Source organism: Antechinus flavipes, chromosome 2, assembly GCF_016432865.1.
Source record: "Antechinus flavipes isolate AdamAnt ecotype Samford, QLD, Australia chromosome 2, AdamAnt_v2, whole genome shotgun sequence".
NCBI classification, from domain to species: Eukaryota; Metazoa; Chordata; class Mammalia; order Dasyuromorphia; family Dasyuridae; genus Antechinus; species Antechinus flavipes.
Genome location: NC_067399.1, coordinates 7567732 through 7581618, shown reverse-complemented (window position 1 = coordinate 7581618; position 13887 = coordinate 7567732).

Sequence of the window (13887 nt, the reverse complement as noted above, 5' to 3'; positions counted from 1 at the left end):
ATTGTAGACTCAGAGTTTAGTACAGTGGGCGACACATTGCCTCTGGTTGAGCTGAGAAAGACTTCCCAAACCGTAGTCTTTTGGGGTACAGAAACTTTCTCCATATCGGGCAGAGTGTTACAGTCAGCATCAGCTTACTTCCAAAGACACCTAGATTTGCCCAGAAAAATTGGACTAAGATTTTAGGATCTCCAAGCCTTCCGAAAGCAGAAGCATTTGATTTAAGGACAGCATCTCATCCCTGCTCCCGGCACTATGTCAGTCTACGGGTCTCCTAGACTTTACTGCTTCATTTCCTGCTGTTGCCCAAGTCTTCCTTTGGATTCACATCATAGAAAAGTCTTCCCCAGCACCCTACCTCCTGGTGGGGTTCATTGCCATGTGATATTAAACGTCCCTGGGACTCTTTCTTGAGGGTGTTATAGGGAGAAGAAATGGAACTCAGCTTCCTAGGGAGTACGTTGGAAGTAACCCTTATTTGGCAAACACTACGAAGCCTGTGGTGAGTTTACAGCAAAGGGGATTCTCTTTGCTTCAGGAATTGAAGCTAATCCTGTCAAAGTGTAATCGCAGTGGGAGGAACCACAATGGAGGGTACAGTTGACAACCCAGCACTCAATACTTTTTTCTCTCTCCTGCTTGCTCTATCCCTGCAGTGCTAAATCTTCCCCAGGATGGGGGTCTACAATGTGATTTTTTTTTCCTTTAGTTAACATCTCTCTTCTCTCTTTTCCTTTCCTTTCTGGACATTGGACCAGCCACACTATGTTATAAAAATTAACTTACTTTTTAGACTGGGGGGAAAACGGGGGAAACGCTACCTCAGCTCCATGTAGCCTCCTTCGCTATTGTACAGAAATTATATCAGATAAAAATAAGTAATGACATTGATGATGATAACTAGCATTTACACAGAACTCGAGATCGCAGATTTCTTCACATTTGTAATGTGCATATGGATGTGCATGTCTTCTTTGGTCATCACAACAACTTGGACTTGAAGATTTATCATTGCCCCATTTTATAGATACGTTTCTTTCTCAGCATCACACTGCTAATAAGTAAATGAGGAAAAGTTTTAAATTCAGGCTTTCAGAAGTGAGATCTTGGATACCATCCAGCTAATATACCATTTATTAATATAACTATAACAATTCAGTGTTCCCAGTTAGGAAAATCCTTAACATTAAGAAAAGTTTGGTTCTCTACCCTAATTTACATTGTTGTGAAATCCTTGCAGGGTCCAGTGGATTGGCTCATTCGTTCCCTCTAATATTATTACTCTACCTTTTACCAGATTCTCTTTCACTCCTATTCTTTCCACCTTGACTTTTTAAGGAGAGAAAGACTCCCAGAATTACACAACTGATATCAGATATTGAAGTGAACCCTAATCTTCAAGTCTATCTACCTTTCACCAGACAACATATCTAATCTTAACCTAATGCCATAATATCTCTCTTATGAGACAGTTGTGTTTTCTGGAAGGAGGAAAAGAAAGCCAGCAAAATTTGAACTCAGGTCTTCTGGACTCTACTTCCAAGTTGATTTCAAGAAATATTTATTAGTTTCTTACTCTATGCACAGTCCTGTGCTAGGTGCTGTTGGCTATAAGAAAAATGATAGCTCCATGACCTGTAGAAGTTTCTAGTCACTAGAACATGTTCAATAATTATTTGTATTGATAATTATAATACAAGGTATAGTGTGTTAGAAAGAAAGGAAATTCAGGTGATGAGTTATAAGAAAGTTAAAGAAGGAGTGATGATTTTGTCTTGGGATAGAAAAGGGAGGGGAGTTTCAGAGCAGGTCTCATGAGAAGATAGTATATGCTCAAATCAAGTTTACTCCAAGAACTGGTCCATTGAGTTCTCCCTGAAAATTCCTCCTTCACAGAAAGGGATTTGTATGTGCACAAATGTTTGTGGCAGTCCTCTTTGTAGTGGCCAGAAACTGGAAACTGAGTGGATGCCCTTCAATTGGAGAATGACTGAATAAATTGTGGTATATGAATATTATGGAATATTATTGTTCGGTAAGAAACGACCTGCAAGATAATTTCAGAAAGGCCTGGAGAGATTTACATGAACTGATGCTGAGTGAAATGAGCAGGACCAGGAGATCATTCTATACTTCAACAACAATACTATATGATGATCAATTCTGATGGACCTGGCCATCTTCAGCAATGGGATGAACCAAATCAGTTCCAATAGAGCAGTAAGGAACTGAACCAGTTACACCCAGTGAAAGAACTCTGGGAGATGACTATGAACCACATAGAATTCCCAATCCCTTTATTTTTGTCCGCCTGCATTTTTGATTTCCTTCATAGGCTAATATTTCAAAGTCCAATTCTTTCTGTACAGCAAAATAACTGTTAGGACATGTATACTTATAGTGTATTTAATTTATACTTTAACATATTTAACATGTATTGGTCAACCTACCATCGGGGGGAAGGGATAGGGGGAAGTTGGAACAAAAGGTCTTGCAATTGTCAATACTATAAAATTACCCATGCATATATCTTGTAAATAAAAAGCTATAATAAAAAAAGTAGATAAAGCTAATTTTCAAGTTTGCATGTTAAAAAATGTGAAATCCTAGTGTACTTAATAATAATAAACCTAAACACTTTTCTACCAAAAAAAAAAGATTAAAAAGATTAAAAAAAAAAAGAAAATTCCCCCTTCACTTCTAAGATTATGGGGAGCTCCTAGATAATAAATATTTCTAGAGCTTACATTCATCACCATTTTCTACACAAAGACTGAGAGTCATTCATGGAATTTGTCAGTAGGACTCAAGCAGAAATGCTCTGTGTGAATGAGGCACATGATCTCCACCCATCCTGATATCTGCTCTGTCTATTGGGATTCCATACCCAAGGAACTGACCATGAGACACATGGAAGGGAGGACACTCAAAAGTTAGCTTTCTCTGTTCTGATCTAAGTCCAGCTTTCTCTCTGATCCCCTTCCCACGTAAAGAAACGTCTGAGAGTTCACACTGAGTTATGTCTAATCTATGCACATGCTGCCAGTGTTGCATGTGTTTCCATGGTCTAACACATGCTCTCATTGTCTCTCTTCGCTCACTCTAAGTGACAAAATCTATATACTGGTTCTTGGCTTTCAGTAGTTTCATGGATAAGTTGGATCACAAAGAAAGAAGGGTGACACAGAAATGTCATGAGACATGTGAATTTTTAACAATCAGCTCTCTGTGGGGGAATAGATTATATGACACATTTTTTTAAAAAAGTTGAACTACATTATTAACACTTTCTATATTACTTTCTTAAGTCTAGAGATGAAGAAGAAGAAGAAGAAGAAGAAGAAGAAGAAGAAGAAGAAGAAGAAGAAGAAGAAGAAGAAGAAGAAGAAGAAGAGGAGGAGGAGGAGGAGGAGGAGGAGGAGGAGGAGGAGGAGGAGGAGAAAGAAGAAGAGGAGGAAGAAGAGGAAGAAGAGGAAGAGGAGGAGGAGGAGAAAGAAGAAGAGGAAGAGAAGGAGGAAGAGGAGGAGGAGAGAGAAGAAGAGGAGAGGAGGAGGAGAGAGAGGAAGAGGAGGAGGAGAAAGAGGAAGAGGAGGAGAGAGAGAGGAAGAAGAGGAGGAGCAGAGAGAGGAAGAAGAGGAGGAGAGAGAGGAAGAAGAAAGGAAAGAAGAAGAGGAGGAGGAGGAAGAGGAAGAAGAAAAAGAAGAAGAGGAAGAGGAAGAAGAAGAAGAAAAAGAAGAAGAGGAGGAAGAGGAAGAAGAAGAAGAAAAAGAAGAGGAGGAGGAGGAAGAGGAAGAAGAAAAAGAAGAGGAGGAGGAAGAGGAGGAAGATGAAGAAGAAGAAGAAGAAAAAGAAGAGCAGGAGGAGGAGGAGGAAGAAGAGGAGGAGGAGGAAGAAGAAGAAGAAGAAGAAGAGAAGAAGAAGAAGAAAGAAGAAGAAGAAGAAGAAGAAGAGAGGAGGAGGAGGAGGAGGAGGAGGAGGAGGAGGAGGAGGAGGAGGAGGAGGAGGAGAAAGAAGAAGAGGAGGAAGAAGAGGAAGAAGAAGAAGAAGAGAAGAAGAAGAAAAAGAAGAAGAGGAAGAGAAGGAGGAAGAGGAGGAGGAGAGAGAAGAAGAGGAGGAGGAGAGAGAGGAAGAGGAGGAGGAGAAAGAGGAAGAGGAGGAGGAGAGAGAGGAAGAAGAGGAGGAGCAGAGAGAGGAAGAGGAGGAGGAGAGAGAGGAAGAAGAAAGGAAAGAAGAAGAGGAGAGGAGGAGGAGGAAGAGGAAGAAGAAAAAGAAGAAGAGGAAGAGGAAGAAGAAGAAGAAAAAGAAGAAGAGGAGGAAGAGGAAGAAGAAGAAGAAAAAGAAGAGGAGGAGGAGGAAGAGGAAGAAGAAAAAGAAGAGGAGGAGGAAGAGGAGGAAGATGAAGAAGAAGAAGAAGAAAAAGAAGAGCAGGAGGAGGAGGAGGAAGAAGAGGAGGAGGAGGAAGAAGAAGAAGAAGGAGAAGGAGTAGGAGAAGAAGAAAATCAAGAAGAGGAAGATGAAGAAATGCAAGAAGAAGAACCAGAAGAAGCAATATATCATGTCCATATCTGTATTATTTCCTGATTTCTCAGACATAAACGATCATGCTGTAATTTTAACAGTCTGTTCACATGACCTCTAGTACATTCCTGAAAGGGAGACCTCTATGTAATAAAACAATTCGGTTTCCTGGAGATCCAGATACTTGGATAATATTACCTTCAGTTGTAGGGGTCCATGGGAAGATTAAGGTATGAATTCAAATGCGAGTTCTTGCCAGATGACAGAGAGAAAAAAGAGGTTTAGCATGACAGTTGTGCCCTAGAGTGCCTTCTGAGTCCTTTCCATTCTGTGATAGGACTGTCAAATGGTTGCCTAATCCCAGCTGTCTTATGTCAGAGGGGCTCATCATTAATTAACGAGACCTTCAAGAATGAGTCTTCCTTCCATCCCACGTAATAACCATCCCCCGATACAGTGACTTGCATTAACTTTTGCCTGTGCCTGGAATACTCTCTGATTCCCAGCTTCCTAGGCTTCCTCCAAAACTTTTGGCAGACCTTTCCTAGGACTTTCAGCCAGTGCCATCCCATTTTTACTGTATATATCTTATATGTTTAGTTATTGGCATAGTGCCTCCTCCATTGGACTGTGAGCTCCTTAAAGGCAGGGACTGTGTTTTTCAATCAATAAATAAACATTAAGCACCTACTATGTGCCAGACACTGTTCTAAGCACTGGATAAACCAAGAAGAGGCAAAGATAGTCCCTGCCTTCGAGGAGCTTACAATCTAATGAAAGAATATGCAGACAAATTTATGTCAAAAAAAGAACCTCCATAAATGATAAAATAGAAGTGTAATTAACAGAGGAAAGGCACTGGAATTTAGGGGGATTGACAAAAGCTTCCGTGAAGTTTGGGATTGTAGTTGACACTTGCAGGAAATCAAGGACATTGGTAGGCAGACTTGAGGAGGGAGAGTATTCCAGCCAGAGAAAATCTTAGTGCTTAGCATAGCACCTAACACATAGTAAGAGCCTACGAAATGCTCTTGGCAGTGGGGTAGAGGAATGTGCAAAGGTAGAGAGTCCACCCCAAATGTTAGTGGGGACTATTTGCACCTGACTTGTGGCAGATCCGATCAGCCACAACTGGGACTCGATGATGCCATTTTGGTCCTCTTCAAGAGTGAAAGACAACCTCTAGCCAACCAAAGGCTTATGAAGTACTGTCGGCATCAGGGGAGGGACCTGCCAGAGCTGAGCTTTCTCCAAGAAAACACGTATTTCAAAGCCAGAGTCCCCCAAATTTGATTCCCTCATCCAGTTTAGCCCCACTGACTGTTGTTCCAGAGGGTAAGGGCTGCATCTCTGGGTGCCCTAAACCCAAGTTTCACTAGGAAGTCTTTGACATATCTCATGTCCACAGCAGATAGGAATTCCACAGATGTTGATCTGTGAGAATACAGATGTTGAACTTGAAGACACCAGGCAAGCCCAGGCTTACACAAGGTAGATGGGGACTCCAAGTTTAGTCTTTGCACTCCAACATGAGCTCTGACCTGCCTTGAATCCCCCCTAGGACCAATCAGACTCATGAACAAGAAAATAGCTTCTCCTGGGCTCTGCAAAGTGATAGAACAATCCTTTGCCTGATACCATATAAGGTTGTCATGAAAAAAGTGTAAATCTTGAGGCTCATAGATAAGTGAGCTGGAGAAATAGAGCATGTTTGATGTACCCAGTAAGTGGTTCATCTCCAGTCCTAACACTGGTCCCCACTGACACTGGATCCAGTTCTAGTAACTGTAGTTACCTGTTCCATTGAGAGCAGGATTTCGCCTTGTATTACAATTCCAGGAAGGAGGTTCCAGTCTTGACACCCTAAAGGACAAACACTTTGCTTGGCACCATGGCCAGCTCCTTTTTGATCCTTATATTGATCAAGACAAATCCCCTCAACAACACACTAGCAAGATGTTGCCTGACCTTTCCCCGGGATGTCTCCAATGAAGGGGAGCCCAACTTCCATTCCAGGATAACTCTTGTTGTTCGGTCTAATTCTGCCTCTTTCTACCTTTTACCCACCCCAGTTTTGCCCTCTGGAATCAAACAGGAAATGTCTAATTAATCCACCAGAAAAAATTCTTAAAATATCTAAAACAGCATTTTTTACCCTGTACCACCCAACCTCAACCTTCTGTTTCTCAGGCAAAACATCCCCAGGTGTTCTAACCAGCCCTTATGAAATGGTCTTGGGTTATCTCACCACTGCCCCTGACCTTTCCTGAGCACTCCAGTTGTTCTTATTAGAATGTAGTAAATTAGAACTGAACTCAGTTCCCCTGATGTGGTTTCACCAGGTCAGAGGACAGTAGGACAGACTGGATACTCCTGGGGAACAGGGACTAACTTTTGTCTGTCTTCATATCCTTACTCCTTAGCCCAAAGTTCAGTACATAGTAGGTGCTTGTCGATCGATATATTTTGTTGTTGTTCTCAACGCTGTACTTCATGTAATTGAGGCTGTCATACTGCTTGATCTAACTCAGTTTCCAAAAATATCATGCTTTTTATAGAGTCCATTTTCTTTTCCAGCTTCCCCTAACACTAATATGAAAATCACGGTCGTAGCGAGGATCCACTGAGCCTCTTTCTAACTTAGCCACTCTTATTAAATGATGGGTTCTTATATTCAGCATGATCCTTTATTCACAGAGTAATAAATATTGTTGAACCAATCAGTGCATCTGGAACCATCATTCTGGGGAACCAGCTACAGAACTATTGAGTGAAAATTGAAAAATCCTCTGTAGAGAACTCTCTGTACAGAACTTACAGCTGTGGAACAGTGGGCAAGTCACTTAATCCCTAAGCACCTCAGTTTCGTTATCTGTGAAGGAAAATTTAGATTACCTACCTCTTACAATGATTGTGAACAAAACCCTTTGTAATTTCTGAAAGGCTATAGACTTCACAAGGATGCTTTGATGATCAAATGAGATAATACTTGTAAAGCTTTGGATTAAAAACCTTTAAAAACTCCAAGTTGTTAATCATTTTAATAATCAATGTAATCTGGTATTTCCACAGCTAACATGGCTGAGTGGCTAAATCCTTGAATTTTGAATTAGGAAGAACAGAGTAAAAATCCACTTCTGATTCTTAATATATGACTTTGAATAACTGTCATCTTTTTTAGCCTCAGTTTCCTCATTTGTAAAACTTGTAAAGAGATGCTGGACTTTACAAGACTATTGTGAGACACAAGTGACAAAATAGATGCAAAATGCTTTACCCAAAACTATGCAACTTTAAACCATTTTTACGATGATTGCTCTCATTTGTTATTTGATCATTTTTTAAAGTTAAAAATGGCCATGAGCCCTCCTTCATTGTTGTTTCAATGCAAGGGGGAAATGTCTAAAGAAGCTTTCAAGAAAGAACAAAATGTTTCATGTGTATATGAAACAAATATGGTCAAATAGAAACTTTCCAAATTTTCAGGAGTTCAAAATTTTTACCTTGGGGGTTTAGAGTAAACATCAATTTCAGCCCCAAAGGGGAACTGAAAGGAAGGCTGAAGGTGCCTATTGGTTTTTAATAAAAAATGACTTCCTAACCAATTTCTGTCATCCAAGAAGACTTACCTTGCAGCCATCCCTGACTGAGACAATGATCAAAGGTTCTCCCAAGCCTCTTGTTTCAAGATAGATTCTGTGAACTGGCCCCTCTAGGTTCAAGGAGAAATTCCATCTGTCCTTTTCCATTCCCAAATCAATAGGCACCTTCAGCCTTCCTTCCAGTTCCCCTTTGGGGCTGAAATTGATGTTTACTCCTCCTAGTGGTTGTCCCAACAGTTACAAGATTCCACCAGGGTGAGGGCTTGGGGGAGAAGGGTGGAATTTATTTGATGAATTTCCTGGAAATTCTAGAAAGGATTCCCATGGATTGCCCCCACCTCACCTTCATTTTAGGCTTGAAAAGCAGTTTTCAAACTGTGCTCCGGGCTTTTGTAGGAGGATAGCTAACATCCTAAATACCACCTCAAAAATAATAGCTCATGATAATAACTAGCATGACTATTGTGGTAGTGAGGAGGGAATTTGGGGAAATGGAGGCCTGGGAGAGGTACTTGACAATAAAATCAATCTAGCTTGTCTCTCCTTCCCTGAAGGACACAGGCTAACTTGATTCCCAATTTCCTGAACCAAGAGAAATTCCAAGTCATCTATTATTCTGGATAATAATATCTAGCTAATGTCTCTCCAATGTTACACAATTTTCCAAGGGCTTTCTCCAAAATAGACCATAATGTAGGTTGTTGCTATGTAGTCATTTTTGTGACTCCATGGGATGAGTCTTCAAACATTTGAAAAGAGCTGTCATTTCTCCTGATAAGCCTTTTTTTTTCTCAAGGCTAACTATCTCTAATCCCTTCATTTGATTGTACTTCACAGAGTTTAAAAATTATAAAATTCTTTAAAGCCAAAAGTGAGCACAGAGTTTGTCTCATCAAAGAATTTGGGGATTTAACACAGAAAATTCCTTGGAGCAAATGGCCACTTGTCTCAGAAGCTCATTTTTTTTGAAGAATATCATGTATAGAGACTCATTTCTATGCATGGTGACATAGAGGAGGAGCCCAAGAGTTAAGGGACGGAGGAGCTAGAATCCATGGAGTAAAATGCCAGGATTTCATGGATGTTACCAGAGAAAGAATAGTGAGGAATTCTGAACTCCATGGGTCTTGGATGGAGTTCTGCTCAGTGCCCTGAAAATATTCAAGAAGCAAAAAGGAACAATAAGTCCCAAATAAAGGGAGTCAGGAGATCATAGATCATTTAGCAGGGCGGAGCCTCAGAAGACAGAAGCCAACCCCTTCATCTTACACATGTGGAAACTGAGGACATGAGAGGGCTCATGACTTTTCCAAGGTTACACAAGTAATAAATGGTAGCACCAGCATTCAAAATCCATCAAGTTCTTTCATCTTATTAATGTTGAAAGTCGCATCTTTAGGGGAAAAGATCATCTCACTAATAAATAGTAGCATCAGGATTCAAAATCCATCAAAGAAAACTAAAAAGATTTTTTTTAATCTCTCCAAGTCCCCCATCTTATCAATGTGGAAAGTCTCATCTTTAAGGGAAGAGATCATCTCACCATTGTCTCTGTCACTCAATGTCTATCTTAATACTTCAAATATGTTGTTCTTCGGTCATGGGGAACTCATCTTGACTCCACTTAAGACTTTCTTGGCAGATATAGGAGTGTTTTTCCACATTCTTCTCCAATTCACTTTACAGATGAGGAAACTGAGGCAAACTGGGATAAGCGCTTTGTCCAAGGCAACAGAGCTAGAGAATGTCCAAGGCCAGATTGAAGTCAGGAAGATGAATCTTTCTAATTTCAGGCTCAACATTCTATCTCGTTGCCTTTCAAATATAATAGCCTTTAATGAATGATCACTGAGAAAACTGAATCCCGAGAAAGGAAGTAACCTAGCCAAGATCACATTAAATATTTAGAGATTAGTCATTCAAACTCAGACCATTCTAGGGATGAGAAGATTGACATGCATAAAGTGGGGGTTGGTGACTTCCTGAAGATTACACAGTAGGTCCATGTCAAAGCTGAGGCTTGAAGCCATACGTCCTGACTCCCAAGCAAGTCCTATCTCGGGCAGTAAACGAAATGATGAAGAACAAAACATTTCCCTTTGCTTTCCCTTAGTGCCAAGCCAGAAAATGAAAGGCTGTAAATTGCTTCTGATTTATGTCTGGGTTGCACTGTACCATACACTGCCGGCCTGCCCAATTATAGATTTTCCTACCCTTTCCTGATTTGTCTCTCAGACTCCGAGGCTGCCAGAACAGGAAGGTGGACTTCCAAGGGGTTTCCTCTCATTCATTAATCAGGGGGTGCCGAGACACCTGAGAACAAACCTGGACATACAGCCAGCATTTTCAGGAACAGCCCAAATGATCATCCCTGGGGTCCCTTTCTCTGCACTACAGTTTCCTGATCGGCAAAATTAAATGATGGAGCTGGATTCGGGGATCTCTGAGCTCCCTTCTACTGTCAAGGACATGTATTATGCCTACTATGTGCCAGAGGGTGTGGGAGGGCACTGGGGGGACTGGTGTCTCTGGCACGAGAGTTTGCTGAGTCCTTTTCAGAGCTGCTTATCCACCTTTTGTGTCTACCTGTTTCTTCCACCTCTCACCTGTGGTACTGAGAAGCTGCAGCATGGGCAGTGTCCACTCTCCAGTTAAACTGGCAAAAGGGCTAAACCAGATCGAGGGGAAACAATAGCTTTGAAACTTGCTGGTAAGTTAGGGGGACGTCTCCCCCGATCGTGTAGATCGCCTCCAGTGAAATGGACGGCCGGAAATGACTTGTTCCATTAGCCACAAAGGCGGCTGATGCAGGCGTTGGGGAGGGCTTAGAGCTTGTCAGACCATCCCCTGCATCCCAGATCATGGCCCCTCATCTTGACTTTCTTCTTGCTGCTGGACTTCAGCTACCCCAAGAAGAAAGAGGCTGACAATGTTGTCATTTAAATACAATTATCACCCTGTGATGTCACTGGTACTCTTAAAAACGACAACCTTGGGGGCAGCTAGGTGGCTCAGGGGATGGAGCACCTGCTCTGAAATCAGGAGGACCTGAGTTCAAATCCAGAGGGAGCCAGAAACTGGAAGCCAAGAACCACAGGTCCAGTCTGTCTATGTCTCGTCATGAGCCCGGGGCCAATGGGAAGCTACTCAGCACCTGAGCTCGGGGAGCCGGTGATGGCCTTGCACCTTCACAGGCGTGAGTTGCCTCTCCAACTATTTGCTCCAACAACCACCACTGTCCTTGTGTCTTTGCCCCTCCCCACATTGCCATGGACACACTGTGGCAGCTAGTGGGAGCACTGAGCTTGGAATCAGGGAGGCTCCTCTTCAGAAGCTCCGATTTGACCCCAAACACTTATTATCTGTGTGACTGAATAAGTGCCTTATTCTGTCACTTCATCCTGTTTGCCAGTTTCTCATATATAAAATGAGTTTAAAAAGAAAATGACAAAGCACTCTAGTACCTCTGCCAAGAAAACCCCAAATGAGCTGGATACGTGTAAAACTTGTAAAGTCATTCTAAAGTTTACTCATAAAGTAAAAAAAGAATAAAATCCAATCCTTATGGGTCTGTCCTTCCAAGCATGACTACACACATAGCTAGGTGGGTAAGTGACACGTATATGGAGCTCTGCTTTGGCAATAAGACCTGCATTCGAATCCTGCCTCAGACCCTTACACTCTCTGGGTCCCTGGTCAAAGAACCTTTTTACTTGTTTCCCCACAGGTATAATGAGGATGATATTGTCTACCACACAGGATTGTCATGAAGATGAAGCGGGATAATTTATGTAAAGCACTCTGCAAATGTTAAATGTCTATAAAATTTTAGTTATTATACGTATGACCTTCGTGTGTTGGCAACTGCATAAACATTCCCTCCATGAATCCATTCTTCCCACTGATACTGTCAGTTTTTATGAGTGTGGGCTTTATGGTCTGGGGAAAATGTTTTATTGCTGCTTTTCTTCTGCTCGTATATCATCAAGTACCTCTGGAGATCTAAGATCCCTTAGGGCTGGAGGCTCTGGCCTTTAAGTTGGAGCTACGGACGGGATGCCCACTTGCTGCATCTGACTGCAGAAATGAGTGACGGCGGCAATTCTGGGCTGGTTCTGTACTCGTCAGCCATAATGGGAGCAATGTGTGGAGTTGCAGGGAAGGAGACTGAGGTTGGGGAGCTAAAGAAACTTCCTTTAAATAATGACTCTAAACAAATCTGAGAGCATCAGAATACCCAAAAAGATGGAACGGAACATTGTACAACTAGAAATTCAGCAGAAAAGGTTTGTGGCATAAGGTGGAAGTCTAGCATATGGTGGAGGCCGTGCCAGCGTAGCCAGAGCCCAGTTCTAGACCCAGCCCAGGCCCAGCAGCAGTGCTGGAGGCTTCTGAACCTCTCAGCCCAGAGACACCAAACAGAACTCAGAGGGTTCTGTGGACCAAGGGTAAAAGCCTAGCCAGCAATCCCAGCACAGGCCATGTCAGCACAGCTCTGGCCCTGGTCCTGGCCCAACACCAGTGAAATGGGACCTCAGAATCAGCAGCGGTGCTGAAGGCTTCTGGACCTCTCAGCCTAGGGACACCAGGGAGGAAGCAGATCAGTTGTAGGGGGCTGAAACTCTGAGCAGGTCTGCTTGAACCAGACAACAGAGCGTTTAAGGCTAATTACCTATTTGGGATATTTATCCTGACTCTGGCTGATCCTGAGGACCTTCAGGGAGTCAGGAGTTCAGTCCTGCAAGCTCAGCCCCGGCTACAGCCCTGGTCCCTTTCAGCAAAGCAGGAATCTTGCTTTAGCACACTAGATCCTACAGCTACAGTGGGGCAGGGACACTCCTAACAGCTCCAGGGCAGAATTCCTGGTCAGATTTCTGGAAGGATTTCTGAAAATGGCCACACAAACCTCTAAAGCTTGGGACAGTGCACCCTCTGCACTGGAAACAGAGCCCTACTTTAACAAAGAGTTAAAAATGGAGAAATAGGCTAGGAAAATGAACAGACAACAGAAAAAGATTTTGACTATTGAAAGTTATTGTGGTGTCAAGGAAGATCAAAACACACACTCAGAAGATAATAAAGTCAGAGCCCCTACACCCAGAGCCTCCAAGAAAAATACAAATTGGACTCATTGGAAGAACTCAAAGGGGATTTTGAAAATCAAATAATAGAGATAGGGGGAAAAGTAATAAAATAATTGAGAAAGGTACAAAAGGAAATACAAAAAGCTAATGAGGAGAAGAATGTCTTAAAAAGCAAAATTGGCCAATTGGGAAAGGAGGTACAAAAGCTCACTGAGGGAAATAATTCCTCAAAAAATATAATTGAGCAAATGGAAACTAATAACTTTATGAGAAATGAAGATACTATTAAACAAAACTAAACAATATGGAAAATAGATCCAGGAGAGACAATTTAAAAATTATTGGTCTATCTGAAGATCGTGATCAGAAAAAGTCTGGGAATCATCTCTCAAAGAATCATTAAGGAAAACTGTCCTGATAGTCTAGAACCAGAGAGCAAAGTAGAAATTGAAAGAATCTCCTGAAAGAGATCCCAAAATGAAAACTCCTAGGAATATTACAGCCAAATTCCAGAACTCCCAGGTCGAGGAAAAAACATTGCCAATATCCAGAAAGAAACGATTCAAATATAGTGGAGCCATAGTCAAGATAATACAAGATTTAGCAGCTTCTACATTGAAAGACTGGAGAGCTTGGAATATGATATTCCAGAAAGCAATAAAACTAGAATTGCAATGAGGAAT